The sequence below is a fragment of the Anomaloglossus baeobatrachus genome, chromosome 1 (assembly GCF_048569485.1).
Source record: "Anomaloglossus baeobatrachus isolate aAnoBae1 chromosome 1, aAnoBae1.hap1, whole genome shotgun sequence".
Lineage (NCBI taxonomy): Eukaryota > Metazoa > Chordata > Amphibia > Anura > Aromobatidae > Anomaloglossus > Anomaloglossus baeobatrachus.
Genome location: NC_134353.1, coordinates 621,202,418 through 621,226,654, shown reverse-complemented (window position 1 = coordinate 621,226,654; position 24,237 = coordinate 621,202,418).

Here is a 24,237-nt window from a genome sequence, read left to right as displayed (position 1 = left end):
CTGACACTTTTTGTGCCATCCTAAAAGTGTCTGGAATACTAACTTAGTGTTCCTTTGCTGTCCACTGACCCACAGCACCCCTGCATTCTACCCACCTGGCCATTTTTTTGCCACGCTATTTTATTTCCCCAAAGAGCTGACACTTTTTGTGCCATCCTAAAAGTGTCTAGAATACTAAGTTAGTGTTCCTTTGCTGTCCACTGTCCCACAGCACCCGGGCAATGTACCCACCTGCTCATTTTTGCCACGCTATATTATTTGCCCAAAGAGCTGACACTTTTTGTGCCATCCTAAAAGTGTCTGGAATACTAAGTTAGTGTTCCTTTGCTGTCCACTGACCCACAGCACCCCTGCATTCTACCCACCTGCCATTTTTTCCCATGCTATTTTATTTCCCCAAAGAGCTGACACTTTTTGTGGCATCTTAAAAGTGTCTGGAATACTAAGTTAGTGTTCCTTTGCTGCCCACTGTCCCACAGCACCCGGGCAATGTACCCACCTGCCCATTTTTGCCACGCTATTTTATTTGCCCAAAGAGCTGACACTTTTTGTGCCATCCTAAAAGTGTCTGGAATACTAAGTTAGTGTTCCTTTGCTGTCCACTGACCCACAGCACCCCTGCATTCTACCCACCTGCCATTTTTTGCCATGCTATTTTATTTCCCCAAAGAGCTGACACTTTTTGTGGCATCTTAAAAGTGTCTGGAATACTAAGTTAGTGTTCCTTTGCTGCCCACTGTCCCACAGCACCCGGGCAATGTACCCACCTGCCCATTTTTGCCACGCTATTTTATTTGCCCAAAGAGCTGACACTTTTTGTGCCATCCTAAAAGTGTCTGGAATACTAAGTTAGTGTTCCTTTGCTGTCCACTGACCCACAGCACCCCTGCATTCTACCCACCTGGCCATTTTTTTGCCACGCTATTTTATTTCCCCAAAGAGCTGACACTTTTTGTGCCATCCTAAAAGTGTCTAGAATACTAAGTTAGTGTTCCTTTGCTGTCCACTGTCCCACAGCACCCGGGCAACGTACCCACCTGCCCATTTTTGTTACGCAATTCTAATTGCAAACTGTGCTGCCACTGTTGGGGGCACACTAAATTTGACCGGGATACTCAGGGTTGGTTCGTCAGCTGTCAATAAAGCTAGACCACCTCTGCATTGTACACACCTGTCAATTTTTAGCAACCTAATTCTAATTCCAAACTGTGCTGCCACTTTTAGGGACATACCAAAATTGACCGAGATACTCAGTGTTGGTTCTTCAGCTGTCAATACAGCTAGACCACCTCTGTATTGTACACACCTGTCAATTTTTAGCAACGTAATTCTAATTGCAATCTGTGCTGCCAGTGTTATGCCTGCTTTACACGAATCGACCGATTGTGCGATTTCATGATCGATCGTACCCGCGCCCCCGTTTGTGCGTCACGGGCAAATCGCTGCCCGTGTTGCACAAAGTCATTAAACCCCTGTCACACATACTTACCTGCTGCTGAGCAAGCTCGCTGTGTGCGACTCACGATTTGTGAGCGATACTGCGTTGCTCAGAGGTGTTACACGAGATTACGTCATGTACGATGTCGAATATGCGACACGAAAACCGTGACCCCGACAATGCATTGCATGATAGCTTGTCTCGTGTAAAGCCCGCATTAGGGGCAAACTAAAATTGACTGGGATAGTCAGTGTTGGTTCTTCAGCTGTCTATAAAGCTAGACCACCTCTGCATTGTACACACCTGACCATTTTTGCTAAGCAATTCTAATTGCAAACTGTGATGCCACTGTTAGGGGCATACTAAAATTGACCGGGATACTCAGTGTTGGATCTTCAGCTGTCAATAAAGCTAGACCACCTCTGCAATCTACACCACCTCTCCATTTTTGCTACCACATTTTAAGTGTCCAATCTTGTTGCTAACAAAATGAGTGGCAAAAGGACAGATGCTGGTGGAAAGAGGAACAGGCGTGTTGGAAAAGGAAAAATGTTTGTGTCTGTGGGGTAGGTGGGAAAGCTACATTAACATCTGCTGAAGAAAGGCCATCTTCCAGCAAAGGTAAGATGTCTACTACTTTCCGTGGCCAATCTGATGTGCTCCCTTTTTTACGGAACCGAACAACTGTAAAAAAGGTAGATGATGCACCAAAAAAGAACATGCTTGAATGGATCCCAAGTGCTCCAACAAGTGGCCTCTCTTCCACCTCGACTTCAACATCCAAAAAACAACAGTCCTCTGAGTTGTCACCCCAATCGCACTTGCTTTCTCCCAGCTCTCAAGTCTCCACCCGCCATGCAGAGTATGGTGTAACAGAGATGGCTGAGTCTGCAGAACTGTTCAGTCACACTATAGCCTGGGAATCAGAGGTCTGCTCCCAAGCTACAGTGAGTACAGACAAGGAAATGGTCTGCAGTGATGGCCAGAAGCTTTGGGAGTCTGATTAAGGCCCTGATGACCAAGTTTCTGAGCATAATGTACACCATTATTCCCAAACTGTAACACCTGTTGGTGGAGACAATGAGGAACATACTGATGATGATGAGACGCAGATACCTGATTGGGATGACAACTTAACAATTCAGTCAGGGCAGGAAGAGGTTAGGTCTGAGGGCGAGAGGAGTGCAAACACATCGCTTGATGATAAAGTTCTAGATACCACTTACAGAGTCGGAGTACTGGAAACACGTCAACAACTGCATCCTCAGCCACAACTCTGCCTCTGAGCACAAGTCGGGATGGCTCTGCAGGTCGCATGGGCTCTAAGCCTTGCCTAGCCTGGTCCTTTTTGACCTCGCAAAGGATCTCCCAAATCATGTGATATGTAAGATTTGTCGCCAATCTATAAGTAGAGGCCAAAAGCTTACTAGTTTGAATACTTCTTCCATGAATCGTCACATGAATAACACGCATAAGTCCCAGTGGGAAGCTCACTGTGGTACAATGCGGCCTAGCAGAGCGGGCCAACCACTGTCTGCCCCTTCAAGTGCATCCGCGCGCTCTTCTTCCTCGATGACTGTGGAGACAGCTGTCACACATGTTTTTCCACGCAGACCTTCCACCTCTTTAACCGCAACAGGCAATTTGCTTGGCAGGTTGTCAGTTGTTTTGGAAGGGGAAACAAGTGCTGGTGTAGAGCTCTCTCAGACATCAAGAGCATCAAGTTTGGATGAAGGCAACATCATGTCTCCGCCTGCAATTTCCTCACAGACCTGCAGTTTTCCAGGGACACCCTACTCAACACCATCTCCATGCTGCAGCCAGATCTCGGTCCCTCAGATGTGGACAAATAAAAGGCCATCTCCTCCGAGCCATGACAAAGCTAAGAGGTTGACTTTCACCCTCTGTAAGCTCTTGGCTACCGAAATGCTGCCTTTCCACCTGGTGGATACAGAGGATTTTTGAGACCTTATGTCAGTCACAGTGCCCCAGTGCCAGATGCCCAGTCGCCAATACTTCTCTAAGAACGGTGTGCCTGTGCTACACCAGCATGTCGCACACAACATCACCGCTTCCTTGAGAAACTCTGTGTGTGACAGGATGCATTTCACCACCGATACTTGGACCAGTAAGCATGGACAGGGGCATTACATGTCGCTGACTGGGCAATGGGTAACTATGGTGAGAGATGAAGAAGGGTCTGCTGAACAAGTCTTGCCATCCCCACGACTTGTGCGTCAATCCTCTTTATGTAGAAGTTCCTCCACTGCTTCTGCCTCCTCAACCTTGTCTGGGTCCTCCACCTCCGCCCCAAGCCTGCCTGGTCAGGTCACCCGCATTGTAACTGCGCACAAGGAATCCTGCACTCCTCCTTACTATGCTGGCAGCAGAGCTCAACGGCATCAGGCAGTCTTTATGTTGAAATGTCTGGGAAATAAGAGTCACACAGCTGAAGAGTTGTGGTTAGCTCTGCGGTCTGAGTTTTGTAAATGGTTGTCTCCACTCAACCTGCAGCCAAGGAAGGCCGTGTGTGGCAATTCTGCAAACCTGGGTGCGGCCCTTCACCTGGGCAAGGTGACACATGTGCCTTTTATGGCTCACGTGTTGAAACTTGTTGTCCAGCAATTTTTAACCCACTATCCCGGCCTAGATGGGCTTCTACACAGGGCATGGTCACTCTCTGCTCACTTCCGCCGTTCAACCGTTGCAGCTGACCGACTTGCATCGCTCCAGAAGTCTTTTGGCCTGCCGGTTTACCGCCTTAAATGCGATGTGGCGACATGCTGGAATTCGACTCTCCACATGTTGTAGCAACAGTGGCAGTACCGCCGAGCCCTGGTGCAATACATTATGATGTATAGCCTGGGCCAACGAGATGCAGAGGTGGGGCAGATCATGCTGCTGGAGTGGTCTCAGATCAAGGACCTATGCACCCTTTTGCACAGTTTTGAAATGGCGACGAATATGTTTAGCGCTGACAATGCCATTATCAGCATAACAATTCCAGTCATTTACATGCTGGAGCAAAACGCTAAACACTATTCGGAGTCAGGTGGTGGGACAAGAGGAAGGGGAGGAAGTACAGGAGGATTCATATGCGCAAGGGATACCAACATCTACAAGGTCCAGATGTTCATCATCATCACCAAGGCGGCAGGCATGGGACGGTGGGGGAGAAGGATTAACAAGGGCGCATGGTAGCAGCCAAAATGTTGAGGAAGGTGCATGACACCAGGAAAAAATGAAGGACGAACTCTCGATGGCCATGGAAGACTCAGCAGATGAGGGAGAACTTGGTCAAATTTCAGTTGAACGAGGTTGGGGGGTAGATGTCAGAAGAAGAAAGTACTGTTATCACCTCGCCGCCACAAACACAGCAAGGACTTGGTCCGCATGGATGCGCAAGACACATGAGCGCCTTCTTGCTGCACTACCTACAATATGACCCTCGTTTTGTCCAAATTAGAAGTGATGATGACTACTGGGTTGCCACACTATTAGATCCCCGGTACAAGTCCAAATTTGGCGAAATAATTCCAGCCATAGAAAGGGACGCACGTATGCAGGAGTAACAGAAGCTGTTACTCAATCTTAGCTCGGCTTTTCCACCAAACACCAGTGGTGCACAGAGTGAGTCTCCCAGTTGTAACTTGGCAAGCATGGGACTGTCCCATCATTATCAGTCAAACCGTACCTGCAACACCATATCTGGTGCTGGTAACAGCAATTTTATGGAATCATTTCATAATTTTTTTAGACCATCCAATGCAAGGCCACAAGAGACAAGAAGTCTGACACATAGTCAACAGCTGGAGAGGATGATACAGGAGTATCTCCAAATGAACATCGATGCCATGACTTTGCAACTGGAGCCTTGCTCATTTTGGGCTTCAAATCTTGAAAAATGGCCTGAGCTCGCCACTTACGCCTTGGAGATCTTGTCGTGTCCCACAGCTGTCTCTGAACGTGTCTTTAGTGCTGCTGGGTGTGTGCTGACAGATAAGCGCACGCGTCTGTCCAGTGACAATGTGGACAGACTAACGTTCATCAAGATAAACAAGTCATGGATCAGCAAGGACTTTACTACCCCTATGTCATCCTGGGGAGAGTAAAGGCTGGTGTATTTTTGACTGAGCTTGATGCAAATCTACCTGTTAAGTTTGCAACTGGGGCACAAGTGATGCCACTTAAGTGGTGTCTGTGGGGCCCAATTTTTGGAAAAAAGGGAGACTCTGCTTGGAGGACCCTTAATGTGTTTTTAACAATGAACCAAGATGAACAAGTCATGGTTCAGCAATGACTTTGCTACCTACACCGGTGTCATCCTGGGGACAGTTAAGGCTGGCGTATTTTTGAATGTGCTTGATGCAAATCACCCTGTCCAGTTTGCAACTGGGGCACAAGTGATGCCACTGAAGTTGTGGTGTGTGTGGCCCAATTTTTGGAAAAAAGGGAGACTCTGCTTGGAGTACCCTTGATGTGTTTTTAACAATGAGCCAAGATGAACAACTCATGGTTCAGCAAGGACTTTGCTACCTACCCTGGTGTCATCCTGGGAACAGTTAAGGCTGGCGTATTTTTGAATGTGCTTGATGCAAATCAACCTGTCCAGTTTGCAACTGGGGCACAAGTGATGCCACTTAAGTGGTGTCTGTGGGGCCCAATTTTTGGAAAAAAGGGAGACTCTGCTTGGAGGACCCTTAATGTGTTTTTAACAATGAACCAAGATGAACAAGTCATGGTTCAGCAATGACTTTGCTACCTACACCGGTGTCATCCTGGGGACAGTTAAGGCTGGCGTATTTTTGAATGTGCTTGATGCAAATCACCCTGTCCAGTTTGCAACTGGGGCACATGTGATGCCACTGAAGTTGTGGTGTGTGTGGCCCAATTTTTGGAAAAAAGGGAGACTCTGCTTGGAGTACCCTTGATGTGTTTTTAACAATGAGCCAAGATGAACAACTCATGGTTCAGCAAGGACTTTGCTACCTACCCTGGTGTCATCCTGGGAACAGTTAAGGCTGGCGTATTTTTGAATGTGCTTGATGCAAATCAACCTGTCCAGTTTGCAACTGGGACACAAGTGATGCCACTGAAGTTGTGGTGTGTGTGGCCCAATTTTTGGAAAAAAAGGGAGACTCTGCTTGGAGTACCCTTGCTGTGTTTTTAACAATGAGCCAAGATGAACAAGTCATGGTTCAGCAAAGACTTTGCTATCTACCCCGGTGTCATCCTGGGAACAGTTAAGGCTGGTGTATTTTTGAATGTGCTTGATGGAAATAAACCTGTCCAGTTTGCAACTGGGGCACAAGTGATGCCACTGAAGTTGTGGTGTGTGTGGCCCAATTTTTGGAAAAAAGGGAGACTCTGCTTGGAGTCCCCTTGATGTGTTTTACATGATTTTAGAAGGGCATGACATGCCTTTATCTGTGTCACCTCCTCTTTTTCCTCATCCAGCTGCTTTGTTTTCGCATGAGTATATGTCCTTGTCACTTTCCCATGTGTTTCTTGTGTCTTGGGAGTTGTTTGTCACCTTTTGGACACCTTTGAATATGGTTTCTATGTGTTTTTATGTGTTTGTGTTTGCCTCCTATTGTTTTCAATGGGGTAGAGAGGTTCGTCGAACGGTTCGTTGAACCGAACTTGAACGCGGCCTCCATTCAACGAACCGAACCAAACTCGAGCCTTTAAGGGGTGGCTCATCTCTACTTATCACCTTGAGAAAGGTTCTCTTACGAGCTAATAAGTAGTTTTTGCTTTCTTGAGTCTTTGCCTTTTTTTGCAATAAGAATCACTTGCTCACTTGCTTGAATCACTCATTCATATGAGTTTAAAGTCTTTCATATTTTGTGTGCCAAAGTTTTTTCTTCTTGCTGAAGCCAATTACAGACATCGGCAGACAGGGTGGGCAGTGGAAGCAGTGCATATGTATGAGATATAATAAGCAAACCGGGAAGTAGTGTGACAGCCACGGGAAATCTCTGTAAGGCTTTTTTTGTCACTGTGCCTCCCATTCAAAGTAATGCCACTATCATTGATGGCATTGGAAGGCAATCCCAGCATGTTTAGTGGCTGAAAATCAAGAGCCAAACAAATTGTGAGGGGTCTGAAATCTCAAAAGGTGAATGCCAAAATACTCGGTGAGTAACAGATATTGCGAATACCTTAATATTTGTGCAAGTAACGAATAGTGCTGTGTATATTCGCTCATCACTGACCATGACTAGAGTTGAGCGATGTTCGAGGTTCGAGGTTCGCCAATTTCATGTTTGAGTGATTTTGGGGGGTGATCGAACTCGAGTTTTTTTGCTGAAAGCTCAACAGTTCGAGTTAGGTTTGAGATCAGTTCGATCAACATATACGTGGCTTTTCACAGTAAGGCTATGTGCACATGTTGCTATCTGCATGCGTCCTGCATCCCCAGCACAATCCCTCTCCCTTTCCTATTCACCGATCACGGGCGCCTCGCTCCACATCTGTCACAAATCTGCAGTGTCTTTTCCTCTTTAGAAAATGGCTGCCGCTTCATTAGTCAATTATTTATTCCGTGCTTTCCCCGCCCACCGGCGCCTATGATTGGTTGCAGTCAGACACATCCCCAAGCTGAGTGACAGCTGTCTCACTGCAACCAATCACAGCCGTCTGCGGGCGGGTCTATATCGTGCAGTAAAATAAATAAATAAATAATATAAAAAAAAAAAAAATGCCAGGATACCAGCCAGGAAAAAGCCGCACGGCTGGAGGCTGGTATTGTCAGGATGGGGAGTGCCACAGTATGGTGAGCCCTCCAGCCTAACAATATTACCCAGCAGCCGGCCGGAATAGCCACATTCATTAGATGCGACAGTCCCAGACTCTACCCAGCTCATCCCGAATTGCCCTGGTGCGGTGGCAATCGGGGTAATAACGGGGTTGATCATGCCAGGCGTCTCCCCGAGACACCGTCTATGATCAACCTGACAGTGAAAGTAAATAAACACACTACGAAAAATCCTTTATTTGGAATAAAAGACAAAAAGCCACCCTGTTTCACCCCTTTATTAATCACCGAATACCCCTCCAGGTCCGACGTAATCCACACGACAGTGTCAGCTCTGCTACAGAACACGAGTGCTCTGTATCAGCTCCACATAGCAATCAAGTGAATTGCGCGTTCAGCAGAGACTTCAGCAATGCAGAAGTCAAGTATACCAAATCTGCCTATCTTTATCATTAGAAGCAGTAGCTGAGTGGATAAAGTGCTCAAATAAGAAGCATTAGGTCACCAGTTCTAGTCCTGGTAAAGATTTTTTTTTTTTAATTTTAAATTATATTTATAATATATTTATAATATATTTATAATTATAATTTTATTATGCACTGAGCAAAGGAGCCGGACATCAGCTGTGAGCTCTGTCTCTCTCTCTCTCTCTCTCTCCTTTCTCTCTCTCTCTCCTTTATCTCTCTCCTTTCTTTCTCTCTCTCCTTTCTCTCTCTCCCTCTCTCATTTCTCTCTCTCCTTTCTCTCATTTCTCTCTCTCCTTTCTCTCTCTTTCTTTCTCTTTTCTTTCCCTCCTTTCTCTCTCTCTCTCTCCTTTCTTTCTCTCCTTTCTTTCTCCCCTTTCTCTCTCTCCTCTCTCTCTCTCTCCTTGCTCTCTCTCCTTGTTTTCTCTCTCCCCTTTCTCTCTCTCTCTCTCCTTTCTCTCTCCCTCCTTTCTCTCTCTTCTTTCTCTCTCTCCCTTCTCTCTCTTTTCTTTCTCTCCTTTCTCTCTCTCCTTTCTCTCTCTCCTTTCTTTCTCTCCTTTCTCTCTCCTTTCTCTCTCTCTCCTTTCTCTCTCTCCTTTCTTTTTCTCTCTCTTTCTCTCTCTCTCCTTTCTCTCACTCCTTTCTTCCTCTCTCTCTCCTTTCTCTCTCTCCTTTATTTCTCTCCTTTCTCTCTCTACTTTACTTTATTTCTCTCCTTTCTCTCTACTTTCTTTCTCTCCTTTCTCTCTCTCTTCTTTCTTTCTCTCTCTTTTCTTTCTCTCTTTCTCTCTCTCTTCTTTCTCTCTCTCTTCTTTCTCTGTTTCTCTCACTCTTTTCTTTCTCTCTTTCTCTCTCTCTCTTCTTTCTCTCTTTCTCTCCCCCTCTTCTTTCTCTCTCTCTCTTCTTTCTCTCTCTCTCTCTTTCTCAGACCTGGCAATGATCAGCTGATGCGGTCTCCTGATGGAATCAGCTGACACTGTAAGTCGAGCGGTGAAGACGGCTTTTTACAGCCTGGCCGGCTAAACTATCAGCTGATGCCGTCGGACAGGAGTCTGCACTGAAGTGTGTAGTTTTGGGGGTTTTTTTGCACTGATGCATCAGCTGATTGTATAGAAGCCGTTTATACAATCAGCTGCTGTGTCATGTGATTCAGGCCCTTGAACCTGACACATCATCTGATCGCTTTGCCTTCCAGCAAACCGATCAGATGATATTGGATCCGGATTGGATGGCGCGGGATCCTTGACCCAGGATTACTGCGGAGGGGGGTTCTTTATTTCAATAAAGATGGAGTCACTAATTGTGTTGTGTTTTATTTATAATAAAAATATTTTTCTGTGTGTTGTGGGTTTTTTTATCGGTACTAAAAATTCATGGTGGCCATGTCTAATATTGGCATGACACCATGAATTTTGGGCTTAGGGCCAGTTGATAATATACAGCTAGCCCCAACCCCATTATTACCCAGCGAGCCACCCATCACCAGGGCAGCTGGAGAGTTGGATACAGCACCAGAAGATGGCGCTTCTATGAAAGCGCCCTTTTCTGGGGCAGCTGCGGACTGCAATTTGCAACAGAGGGGCCCAGAAAGCTCAGGCCAACCTGTTCTGTGGATTCCAATCCCCAGCTGCCTAGTTGTACCTGGCTGAACACAAAAATATGGCGAAGCCCACATCATTTGTCTTTTAATTATTTCATGAAATTCATGAAATAATTAAAATAAACGGGCTTCCCTATATTTTTGGTTCCCAGCCGGGTACAAATAGGCAGCTGGGGGTTGTGGGCAGCCCGTAGGTGCCTGCTGTACCTGGCTAGCATACAAAAATATGGCGAAGCCCACGTCATTTGTTTTTTAATTATTTCATGAAATTCATGAAATAATTAATAAAAAAAGGGCTTCCCTATATTTTTTGTTCCCAGCCGGGTACAAATAGGCAGCTGAGGGTTGGGGGCAACCCGTAGCTGCCTGCTGTACCTGGATAGCAAACAAAAACATGGCAAAGCCCACATAATTTTTTTGTGGGGCCAAAAACTCCTGCATACAATCAGTTCTGCAGCTGCTGTCTGTCTGTATGGAGGAGAGCAGACAGCAACTGCAGATCTACAAGGCTCAGCATACTTCATCCAGGACTGTATGCAGGAGTTTTTTGCCCACCAAAAAAATGACATGAGCTTCGCCATATTTTTGTATGCTAGCCAGGTACAGCAGGCTCCTACGGGCTGCCCACAACCCCCAGCTGCCTATTTGTATCCGGCTGGGAACAAAAAATATAGGGAAGCCCATTTTTTTTAATTGTTTCATGAATTTCATGAAATAATTAAAAAACGATTGACGTGGACTTTGCCCCATTTTTGTGTCCAGCCAGGTACAACTAGGCAGCTGGGGATTGGAATACGCAGCACAGGTTAGCCCGATCTTTCTGGACCCCTCTGCTGCGAATTGCAATCCGCAGCCTCCCCAGAAAATGGCGCTTTCATAGAAGCGCCATCATCTTGCGCTGTATCCAACTCTTCCAACAGCCCTGGAGCCGGGTGGCTTGCTGGGTAATTATGAGTTAATACTAGCTTTGTTTTACTAGCTAGTATTAAGTCAGAGATTCTTAATGTCAGGCAAGTTTGACCCAGCCATTAAGAATCTCCAATAAAGGGTTAAAAAAAAGACTAGAAAAAGGGAGCCAGCACAAATTCTAAACTGTACTTATTAATAAATGGAGATTTTTGGCAAAATATTGCAATATTTTGAGCTACCCCGCCACTCCACGGCAAATCTCAAGGGGCAGTCCTACACTAATATTTTATTTATCTGAAGGGTGCCATGCGGCCTCACACATTAAAAGTAGGACTATTTAAAACAGCACCTACCTGATGCTTTGCAATCCCGTACCTGTGACTGGGATCACAGCTGTGGGCGGGACAGGCCCAGGCAAGTGCTGCTTGAATTAAATAGCCTGTGGACAGGGCTGATGGCTGTGTGTGAACAGTCACCACTTGCCAAAAATCAGACAGCTAGAATGACCAAAAAAGGGTGCACGGCTTGGTGGAGGCTAACCACCTGCCAATGAAAAAAATCAGAAAAAGGGAGCCAGCACAAATTCTAAACTGTACTTATTAATAAATGGAGATTTTTGGCAAAATATTGCAATATTTTGAGCTACCCCGCCACTCCATGGCAAATCTCAAGGGGCAGTCCTATACTAATATTTTATTTATCTGAAGGGTGCCATGCGGCCTCACACATTAAAAGCAGGACTATTTAAAACAGCACCTACCTGATGCTTTGCAACCCTGTACCTGTGACTGACATCACAGCTGTGGGCGGGACAGGCCCAGGCAAGTGCTGCTTTTATTCAAGCAGCACTTGCCTGGGCCTGTCCCGCCCACAGCTGTGATGTCAGTCACAGGTACAGGGTTGCAAAGCATCAGGTAGGTGCTGTTTTAAATAGTCCTGCTTTTAATGTGTGAGGCCGCATGGCACCCTTCAGATAAATAAAATATTAGTATAGGACTGCCCCTTGAGATTTGCCGTGGAGTGGCGGGGTAGCTCAAAGTATTGCAATATTTTGCCAAAAATCTCCATTTATTAATAAGTACAGTTTAGAATTTGTGCTGGCTCCTTATTCTGATTTAAAAAAAGACACCACACAGAGAAAAAATACTTTAATAGAAATAAATACACAGACACACTTAGAGACTCCATGTTTATTACTCCCTCTTATCCCTCCACAATCCTGCTCTTCTGTCTTCTTTCTCCTTCAACCCATGCAGCTCTGCTACATCAGCAGCGCTGCATGGGAGGAACACGCTGCTGTTTCCGTGCAGTATGTTCACTCCGTGAGTGACCAGAAGCTGCTGCCTGTAAGCGGTGACGTCACCGCTGACAGGCGCGTTGCTATAGCAACGGTGATCTCTGTTACTGACCGGCTGTGGCAGCCGGTGAATAACGGAACGGGGAAGCAGAATGGGGAGTCGACCGTGTGCCAGAGCATGTCGCCGGTACACGGAGATACACAAACGATCACTGCATACTGGAGAGATGCACTGACAGGACCTAGCATGACATCAAAGCCATGTGACCAGTCTGTAGCCAATGAGATAATATACACGTGACTGGTTGCATGCTTTTTTTGACTTCACGGAAGGTCATATCATAAGTGCTGGTTACCGGGAGGACGCAGCGATTATCGGAACGAAAAGCGGCGGGAGACAGAGTGCCGGGCACATCGCGGGGACAGGTAAGTGTTATGGCAATGTTTATTAACTGTATGTGTATATTTATAATGTATTTTTATGTGTTTGTGTTTGCCTCCCATTGGTTTCAATGGGGTTCGAGAGGTTCGTCGAACGGCTCGCCGAACCGAACTCGAACGCAGCCTCCGTTTGACGAACTGAACCAAACTCGAGTCTCTAGAGGCTCGCTCATCTCTTACCATGACTATAAACTGTCAGTGGGGTATAGAAAATGAGCCATTAGGGCCTTTGGTCATACTGGTAAGTAAGAAAAGCTCCATGCTTAATTACTTGTGTGCTGACATATGTATCATTCCCATTAAACAAAGGAATGACTATTAGATAGCCATGTTTTTAGATCCTTGCTATAAAAGCAAAATGGGAGATTTTTTTCTGGCTTCAGAAAAGTGGCACATACTAGGAAAACTGTGTACCCTGCTTGGTGAATATTTCACTGAGCAGATCACTGCCTATTGCATGTCTGATCAGGAGACCTTCTCAGAGCAAATGTTCTCTCCCCTATGCCAGTGCTAGAGAAACAAGTTGCTGAGGTAGTGGCGCATATTACAGTATATATTACAAAATGTTTTATTTGCTCCTGCACCAACCTAATGTACATCAGCAAACTTAAATGCACTGCCTGAACAGTCGCATACCTGGAATTTGACCTTTCTCAGGCAGATACTATGTGTGTCGCCCAGGGTTCTTGGGTACTCGGTTCCAGGTGGTGTATAACTGGGGAATGTCACTTTGTGGCCGTTGCCCGATTCCGTGCCCTGGGTGCTTTTTGACAAAGGGGTATATTTACAAGGGAATTAAATAAGAGTTTATCACGTGACGCCACTTGCAGTTTACGGCTGCGTGGACGGAGCCGCCGCTGCACAGTTTTCCCTATTGGGGCTGGTGTTGGTGGCAGCCTGGATGTTAGGCCCTCTGCAAGCAGGTCCAGGCCCCAGAGGATATTTGATGTAGATGGGAGTTGAAGACAGGCCACACAAGGGGCTGCTGTATAACTGGTTCCTTTACTCACGGCAAGATGTAAACTGGTCACCCGAGGAAGACTGGTATTCACCGCAGGTCCCCTTAGTTCCAGTGCTGGTTTAGTGACTTGGTGGCTTCTTTCCCCTGCACCTTTCTTTGACTCCTCATGGCTTGGAGCGCTGGGGGTCTATGCCGCACCCGTGCCAGCAGTCGGTGCTGCTCGGATCCGGATCTACTGTGCGGCTCGAGGGGTTCTCCGGACTCAGGGGTCGCGCGGACACTCCGAATAAAAGGGGACGTATCTATACGGGATTGGTTGTAAAATGTCTGTGACGCCACCCACGGTGTGTGGTGAGATGTAGCACCACCTCTGCCGTTGCGGGGCTCCCGGGGATGTTGATCTGGCAGCTTGATGTTAACCCTCCGTGGGTAGGGATGGATGTCCCGGGGCCCAGTGTCTCTATGTTGAGGATGGTAAGAGCAGGGGCCGGCGCACCCGGCCAGGCCGGGGATGTTACTCACGATTGAATAAAGCACACAAGTCCTGTGGTAAACCAAGGTAATGGTGGGCAGCTGCTGCAGATGGGTGTATCTGATCCCACACCCGGGTTGGTAGTCAAAGTCTCTCTCCTCTGCACTCAGTGTGTTGTAGGTAGGACTTCCCAGTGTGAAACACGGGAGTCCGCTCCCGGTCCTTTGGTTGGGAGCCGTGCCCGTCTGATGCTGATGTTGCGGGCGGGGAGGGACGCCGCTGCGCTCGCTAAAAATCGGGTCCGGCGCTGCTGCGATGGCTGCTCGGTGGTTCGAGTGGTGGGCCGGATCCGGGGACTCGAGCAGCGCTCCTCGCCCATGAGTGAAAGGGGGGTAGTTTGGTTTGGGGATTTGGTCCGTGACGCCACCCACGGGTTGTGGTGAGGTTGGGCACCACCGCTGATGGTGACAGGGATCCCGGGAGCGATGGCAGGGAGCAGCTGGGATGTTGTTTTCCCCGACCGTGGGTAGCGGTTGGTGGTCCCGGGGCCCGGTGAGATGACGGGGAGGCAGGGTTGGATGGGTGCAGGGTCGCCTGGACTGCGCAGCGCGGTGCCAGACGGCACGGTAGTACTCACTCAGCCACAAAGGTACACAAAGTCTCTGGTAAACCAAACGGTCAATGGACGGGTCCCGCAGCCAGCTGCTGTGGCTTCTTCTGGACAGTTAATGGTGGCTGCCTTTCCCTGCACCTTTGTGTATGTTCGGTCCCGATGGATTCCCACCGGTAACCCACTCACCAGCGTGTGTATTTGCCGGAGGAGCCCTTTTGCCCGCAGGCTGTGGCCCTTGGAACTCTAGCTGTGGCGGTAGCTGTATTTCCTTTTGCTGGTCAGACGGTTGCCTTCAATCGGATCTTGGCTGTTAGGAAATTCCTGGGGTTCCGGTCACTGACGGATTTGACCTCTAATGGCGACTCCAAACCTGGTCGGGGTCCGTAGACCCTGCCTGTGTGTGCTGGCTTCACTTCGTTCCCCGGTTCGGTACCGGCGGGCCACCGCCTGTCCCCGGTCCTACGTTGATCCGCCTCTCCTGCAGACGGCTACCACCGTCTGCCAACCTTGCTCTTAGTGCCCGGGCCACACACCCGGACATGGTCAGTTTGCTCCTCTCCTACCACTTCCCTAACTACCCTCTACTCCTTACTCACTGATCTGAACTCACTTCCTTTCCCGCCTCCAGGACTGTGAACTCCTCAGTGGGTGGCGCCAACCACCTGGCTCCACCCCACCTAGTGTGGACAACAGCCCCTGGAGGGAGGCAACAAGGATTTTGTGTCTGGCTGATGTGCCTGTCTCAGGGTGGGGGTGTATGTCCAGGGCGCCACACTGACCCTTGGGATCTACGGGCCCTGGCGGTGGCCCTATCCCTCTCTGTGGGTGGTTGTCTACTTTTTGGGTTCGGACAGGACCTAAAATCTTGCCCTCAATTGGTTAATTAGCTAGGCCGTTGGTGCCAGTCCTGGCTTCAGGGTCCAAGTACCCCCTCTGTGCACACGGTTTTTAGGTCGGTTCTACGGTGTCGGTACCGGCGGGCTCCAACCCTGTCCTGGTCCACCTAGGATCTCCGTAGCCGTCTTCCCATCTCCTTCAGACTCTGGCTACCATCTGCCACCTAGCCAAGGTGTCAGGGCTCCGACCCTGGCACCTGTCAGCTGGCAACTCCACTCCAAACTTGAACTATCACTGAACTGACTGTTTTCCCACCCAGGGCTCTCCAGACCCCTAGGTGGGCGTTCCCAAACCACCTGGTCCTGCCCACTGGTGTGTCCGTCCTTCCCTGAGGGGAATGACTAGGGTTTCAGGTTGGCTGATTTAACCCTTCGTGGGATGGGTGTTATGCAGGGGCCTACATGTTCAACTACCTGGTTTTCCAGGGTGCTACAGGTCCCTTCCTGGTAAGCTCTTAACAGCAGTCCATAATATGATAGCTGAACCTTGTGGGGTTGGAGTCTCTGGTCCTGTCCCCGGTTCTCCTGTTGTTACTGTGTCCCGAACTTCAAGGTCAGTGAGGTCCTTGATTGTCCCCTCACTGTGCAGATTTTATCTGGTCTGTTTGGAGAATTTGCCTGACCTAGGATTCTGTACCCCGTCGGTGCTGTGGTTACAGGAGTACCCCACCAGCAACTAACCACCTGTGCACTCAGGTCCCTGTTTCACTCCGGTAAGTGCGTCTACTAGCTTCCTCTTTCTGTCACCGACTTTTGCCGACTACTCTCTCTGACTGTCCACTGTCTGCACCTTCCACCTGGTCATCTAGTGGACTGGATTGGCTCCACCGCTAGGCGGCCATCCATTGGTCCAACCCTAGCCTGGTACCTAACCCCACCAGGATGCAGTACCTTGTAGCTCCCTGATGACCTCAGGGCCGCTACACTATGAACTCCAGCCCAATGGACCTCTACATTAGCAGATTGGACAAATGACAAAAACTGCCCCAGTTTTCTATGTGTATACTGTCTTCTTCAGCTTCCAGAGAAAATATTAAGCTCAGCTGGTGACTTTATGCCAAAGCAGACCAAATCATATACTGTAAATGTGGAATCCCTTACACTTGTTGAAATTGATCAGACATGGATTAGAGCCAATTTCCTTCTGTTCTAAACTATAATGCTGCAGCCAATGCAGATGCCCCCGCCCATCTGGTCCATTATGTTAGGGTACGATTCCACTAGCGTACAGCTTCCGATGTGAGGGCATTGGAAGCAATATGCTAATAACCCTCTGCTGCGAGCATCAGCCGAGGATCATGTGATTGCATCACAGGTGTGGATAAGAGGGAACACTTTCTCCCACTTCTCCTCCGGTGCCTGTTTCTTCATATATCGCACTGCACTCGGTTTACATGCGAGTGCAGTGCGATGTCTCACACCCTCCCATAGACTTGTATGGGGTGCATGAGCCGAGACTCGCTGCCAAACGCAGCATTCTGCGATTCATTCCACATGCCACTTTGGCATGAGAAATCAATTGCAGATGGACAATGCCCCATAATTTTACACTAGAGTGACAGCAATCCAATATTTTATCGGATTGCACTCGTCCGCGCAAAATGCAAATGGCACCATACAATTATGTCTAAACTCTGCTACTACTACTGCTTCCAGGATTGCCAGTGTGGAGGATACACAGCATGACATCACCTTGCCTATATCTTCATATTCTACACCAGGGGTCTCAAACTCGGCTGGGCATATGGGCCTCACAGAGGAAGAAAAATAATTTGTGGGGCCGCATACTTTGCAGGACATTTTTTTTTACACACCTTTGCATCACTGATTTTGAACATTTTCACTTGTTTATTATAGCAAATGTGCACATTCTTTGTTGAAATATAAAAAAAAATATCTTTTTTTTTTTTACATTTTATACCTTTCTTGTAACTAAGTCTTACAATTATCACTATATAGAAATTTTGACCAACATCTTTTAGTAATGTTCCCCATCTTGTTGTAACATGCCCATCCTTGTCCCCTTGTAGTATTCTGCCCCATCCTAGTCCCCATCCAACAGTAATGTGCTCATCCTTGTCCCCATCCTAAAGTAATGTTCCCCATCCTTGTCCCCATCTTGTAGTAATGTGCCTCATCCTTGTCCCCAACCTATAGTAATGTCCCCAATCTATAGTAATGTGTCCATCCTTGTCCCCCATCTTATAGTAATGTTCCCCATCCTTTTCCCCTTGTAGCAATCCCACTATCCTATAGTACTGTCTCATCCTATAGTAATGTCCCCATTCTATAGTAATGTCCCCAACCTTATCCCTATTCTATAGTAATGTTTCCCATCCTTGTCTCCTTGTAGTAATGTCCCTATCCTGTAGTACTGTTCCCATCCTAGTCCCCATCCTAGAGTAATGTGCTCACCTTGTCCCCATCCTATAGTAATAATGTCCCCATCCAATAGTATTGTGCCCATCCTTGTAATGTCCCAATCCTATAGTAATGTCCCAATCCTATAGTAATGTCCCCAGCCTCATACCCATCCCATAGTAATGTGCGCACTTTGTCCCCATCCTGTAGTAATGGGGGGGGAAGTGGCTATAACTTACCGATCACTCCCCTCACCTTCCACAGACTCCGGAGTGAAGCTGAGGGGAGTGGTCTCCCGCCCCAGATCCACAATGATTGGAGAGATTGGTCACAAGGCCGGTCTCTCCAATCAGAGCTGGGGGCGGGTGAAACTGAGGTCACCCAGCTACAGATGCACTGACCATGGCTGGATTTCAATGCTTCAGTCATTTTCAATGGTTAAAACATTACAGTGGCTGTGATTGGCTAAGCGGCGTTCGTCAGCCAATCACAGCCTCCGTAGGTCCAGGGAGGAGACACCACCCCTCCTGAGGTCCCCTCCTCCCCGAATCTAAGGTATTCGCAAAGCGATCGCAGCCACTGGGGCTGCGATTTCGCCATGACATACTGGATATGTCATGGGTCCTTTAGTACCAGGGAGCCATGACGTACCCAGTACGGCATAGGTCGCAAAGGGGTTAATGTGCCGTCCTTTACTTACACACACACAAAAGAAAAAAAACACCATTCTTCCCACCTGTCCCGCGCTCCCTCGGCTGCCTCATCTCTGCTTCATGCGGCCCCCAGGCCTGTGCTCTCATTCACTATCGCGGCCGGTGCAGTGTCACTGTCAGCGCTTTATGTCAGATGATTGTGTTGCCGGTTCGAGAGCGCAGCACTGGCAAAACATTCACCTGACAAAAAGTGCAGACAGTGGCTGCGGCCCCTGCACCTGTCGCGATAGTGAACAGGGGCATGGACCTGCAGGCCACACGAAGCAGCCTGAGGGGCCGCATGCGGCCCGCAGCCAGCGTGTTTGAGACCACTGTTCTACACAGTGTGGCTGCTGCAACACATCTCCTGCCTGTCTAATGAGCATCATAGCTATACTGTACTTCTGCTATCAGGTTAATGTTGCCAATACTGGCTGTACAGCACTGGAAATCTGGTCTGTCCCATCATATTCATTCAGTTGCTGCTTCTGCCCATTCAATTTATACTGTTGATAGAGAGAAGCACAGATCTATTATAATTATTTGTCTACTGTTTTGTATCACTATACTGCAGTTGAAAACATTTCCCACCGAGTGTAAATTAACCTGAAACTACTTCTAAAAAAAGGGTAACCATTACAAGGCTTGTAATGTAATGTAACATCATTGCTTCTTCTCTTTCAAAATAGCAAAGGGATAAAGCAATTCCTATTTCATGTAACAAACAACAAACCTTTTGCTACACCCCAAAACATGGTTATTTTTTGGATCACCACTAGAGTTGAGCGATGTTCGATGTTCGAGGTTCGCCAATTTCTTGTTCGAGTGATTTTGGGGGGTGTTCAAGCTCGAGCTCGAGCTTTTTGCTAAAAGCTCGACAGTTCGAGTTAGGTTCGAGAACGGTTCGATCAACAAAAACGTGGCTTTTCACAGTAAGGCTATGTGCACACGTTGCTATCTGCATTCGTCCTGCTTCCCCAGCACAATCCCTCTCTCTTTCCTACTCACCGATCACGGGCGTCTCGCTGCACGGCTGTCAAAAATCTGTGGCGTCTTTTCCTCTTTAGAAAATGGCTGCAGCTTCATTATTCAATCAGATATTCCGTGCTTTTGCCTCACACCGGCGCCCATAATTGGTCGCAGTCAGACACGCACCCACGATGAGTGACAGCTGTCTCACTGCAACCAATCACAGCCAGGTCTATATCGTGCAGTAAAATTAATAAATAAATAAAAAAAAAAAAAAATGTGGTTCCCCCCATATTTGATACCAGCCAGGATAAAGCCACACAGCTGGAGGCTGGTATTGTCAGGATGGGGAGCGCCATGGTATGGGGAGCCCTCCAGCCTAACAATATCACCCAGCAGCTGGCCCAGAATTGCCGCAACCATTAGATGCGACAGTCCCGGGACTCCACCCAGCTCATCCCGAATTGCCCTGGTGCGGTGGCAATCGGGGTAATAATGAGTTTAATCATGCCAGGCGTCTCCCCGAGACACCGTCCATGATTAAACTGTAAGTGAAAGTAAATAAAGACACACAGCGAAAAATCCTTTATTTGGAATAAAAGACAAACAAACACCCTCTTTTACCAGTTTATTAATCCCCAAATACTCATTCAGGTCCGACGTACACCACACGACACTGTCAACTCTGCTACATGAAGATGCATGAGCACCGTAGAACACGATCGCTCTGTGTCCTCTCCCCATAGCAATGAAGTGAATCGCGCTGTCACTAGAGACTTCACTCTGCAATGTAGACGTCAAGATTACCAAATCTGCCTATCTTTATCATTGGAGGCAGTAGCTCAGTGGATAGCGCTTAAGAAGCATAACTTTATGAATTCTAGTCCCGGTCCCGGTAAATAATTTAATTTATTTATTTTATTATTTTTAATTTTAAATTATAATTATTATATATTTATAATTATAATTTAATTTAATTTTGCACTAAGGGGAGGAGCCGGACATCAGCTGTGAGCCGTGGGACACACCTCTAAAACCGGAGCAGATCACGGAATGAGGCTGCATTGCTCTCTCCTCTCTCTCTCTGTCTCTCTCTCTTTTTCTAGCTTTCTCTCTCTCTTTTTCTCTCTCTCTTTCTCTCTCTTTTTCTCTTTCTCTCTCTTTTTGTCTCTCTTTTTCTCTCTCTCTCTCTCTCTCTCCCCCTCTCTCCTCTCTCTCTTTTTATCTCTTTCTCCCTCTATTTCTCTCTCTCTTTTTCTCTCTTTCTCTCTCTCTTTTTCTCTCCCTCTCTCTCCCTTTCTCTCTCTCTCTCCTCTCTCTTTTTCTCTCTCTCTTTTTCTCAGTCTCTCTTTTTCTCTTTTTCCTTCTCTCTCCTCTCTACTCTCTCCTCTCTCTTTCTCTCTCTTCTCTCCTCTCCCTTTCTTTCTCTTTCTCTCTCTCTCTTTCTCTCATTCTTTCTCTTTATTTCTCTCTCTCTCCCTCTCTCCTCTCTCTCTTCTCTGCCCTCTCTTTTTCTCTCTTTTTCTCTCTCTCTTTTTCTCAGTCTCTCTTTTTCTCTTTTTCCCTCTCTCTCTCGCTTTCTCTCCTCTCTCTCTTCTCTCTCTTCTCTATCTCTTCTCTTTCTCCTCTTCTCTCCTCTTCTCTCCTCTTCTCTCTCTTTCTCTCTCTTTTCTCTCTTTCTCTTTTTCTCTCTCTTTCTCTCTCTCTCGTTCTCTCTCTCTTTTTATCTCTCTCTCCCTCTCTCTTTTTCTCTCTCTTTTTCTCTGTCTCTCTTTTTCTCTTTGTCCCTCTTGCTCTCTCTTCTCTCTTTCTCTCCTCTTTCTTCTCTCTCTCTCTTCTCTCCTCTTCTCTCCTCTTCTCTCTCCTTTCTCTCTCTTTTCTCTCTCTTTTCTCTATCTTCTCTCATTCCCTTTCTCAGACCTGACGGAATCAGCTGACACTATAAGTCCAGCGGTGTGACCGGCTTTTTACCGCCCGGCCGGCTAAACTATCAGCTGATGCTGTTGGACAAGAGTCTGCACTGAAGTGTGTAAGATTTTTTTGGGGTTTTTTTGCACTGATGCATCAGCTGATTGTATAAAAGCTGTTTATACAATCAGCTGCTGTGTCATGTGATTCAGGCCCTTGAACCTGACACATCATCTGATCACTTTGCTTCCAGCAAACCGATCAGATGATATGGACCTGGATTGGATGGCGCGGGACCCTTGACCCAGGATTACTGCGGAGGGGGGTTCTTTATTTCAATAAAGATGGAGTCACTAATTGTGTTGTTTTATTTATAATAAAAATATGTTTCTGTGTGTTGTGTTTTTTTTTATCTGTACTACAGTCATGGCCAAAAGTTTTGAGAATGTTTCAAATATTAATTTTTACAAAGTCTACTGCTTAAGTTTTTCCAATGGCAATTTGCATATACTCCAGAATGTCATAAAGAGTGATCAGCTTAACAGCAATTACTTGGAAAGTCAATGTTGGCTAAGAAAATGAACACCCAAAACACATTTCAACATCATTGCATTCCTGCCTTAAAAGGAGCAGCTAACATTGTTTTAGTGATTGTTCCATTAACACAGGTGTGGGTGTTGATGAGGACAGGGCTGGTGATCAATCAGTCATGATTAAGTAAGAATGACAACACTGGACACTTTAAAAGGAGGCTGGTGCTTGGTATCAATGTTTCTCTTCAGTTAACCATGGTTTTCTCTAAAGAAACACGTGCAGCCATCATTGATCTGCACAAAAATGGCCTAACAGGGAAGAGTATCCCAGCTACAAAGATTGCACGTCAGTCAACAATCTATCGCATCATCAAGAACTTCAAGGAGAGAGCTTCCATTGTTGACAAAAAGGCTCCAGGGCGCCCGAGAAGGACCAGGAATCGCCAGGACCGTATCTTAAAATTGTTTGAGCTGCGGGACTGGACTACCAGCAGTGCCGAGCTAGCTCAGCAATGGCAGCAGGCTGGTGTGAGTGCTTCTGCACGCACTGTGAGGCGGAGACTCTTTGAGCAAGGCCTGGTTTCAGGGAGGGTAGCAAAGAAGCCACTTCTCTCCAGAAAAAACATCAGGGACCGACTGATATTCTGCAAAAGGTACAGGGAGTGGACTGCTGAGGACTGGGATAAAGTCATTTTCTCAAATGAATCCCCTTTTCGTTTGTTTGGGACATCTGGAAAACAGCTTATTAGGAGAAGAAGAGGTGAGCGCTACCACCAGTCTTGTCTCATGCCAACTGTTAAGCATCCTGAAACGATTCTTGTGTGGGGTTGCTTCTCAGCCAAGGGAATCGGCTCACTCACAGTCTTGCCAAAAAACACAGCCATGAATAAAGAATGGTACCTGAATGTCCTCCAAGAGCAACTTCTCCCAACTGTCCATGAGCAGTTTGGCACCCTTTTTGAGCATGATGGAGCACCTTGCTATAAAGCAAAGTTGATCACTAAATTGCTCATGGAACAAAACATAGAGATTTTGGGTCCATGGCCTGGAAACTTCTCAGATCTTAATCCCATTGAGAACTTGTGGGCAATCATCAAGAGACGGGTGGACAAACAAAAACCAGAAAATTCTGGAAAAATGCAAGCATTGCTTATGCAAGAATGGACAGCTATCAGTCAGGATTTGGTCCAGAAGTTGATTGAGAGCATGCCAGGGAGAATTGCAGAGGTCCTGAAGAAGAAGGGTCAACACTGCAAATATTGACTTGCTGCATTAACTCATTCTAACTGTCATTATAACTTGTTGGTACTCATAATATGATTGCAATTATATTTCTGTATGTGATGTGAACATCAGACAAACACAATTAAAAACCAGAGGGCAACAGATCATGTGAAAATATAATTTTGGTGTCATTCTCAAAACTTTTGGCCATGACTGTAGAAATTCATGGTGGCCATGTCTAATATTGGCGTGACACCCTGATTTTCGGGCTTAGGGCCAGTTGATAATATACAGCTAGCCCTAACCCCATTATTACCCAGCGAGCCACCCGTCACCAGGGCAGCTGGAAGAGTTGGATACAGCGATAGAAGATGGCTCTTCTATGAAAGCGTCATTTTCTGGGGCGGCTGCGTACTGTAATTCGCAGCAGGGGTGCCCAGAAAGCTTGGGCACCCTGAGCTGCGGATTCCAATCCCCAGCTGCCTAGTTGTACTTGGCTGGACACAAAAATTGGGCGAAGCCCACTTCATTTTTTTTGTTACAGTCATATGAAAACGTTTTGGCACCCCTATTAATGTTAACCTTTTTTCTTTATAACAATTTGGGTTTTTGCAACAGCTATTTCAGTTTCATATATCTAATAACTGATGGACTGAGTAATATTTCTGGATTGAAATGAGGTTTATTGTACTAACAGAA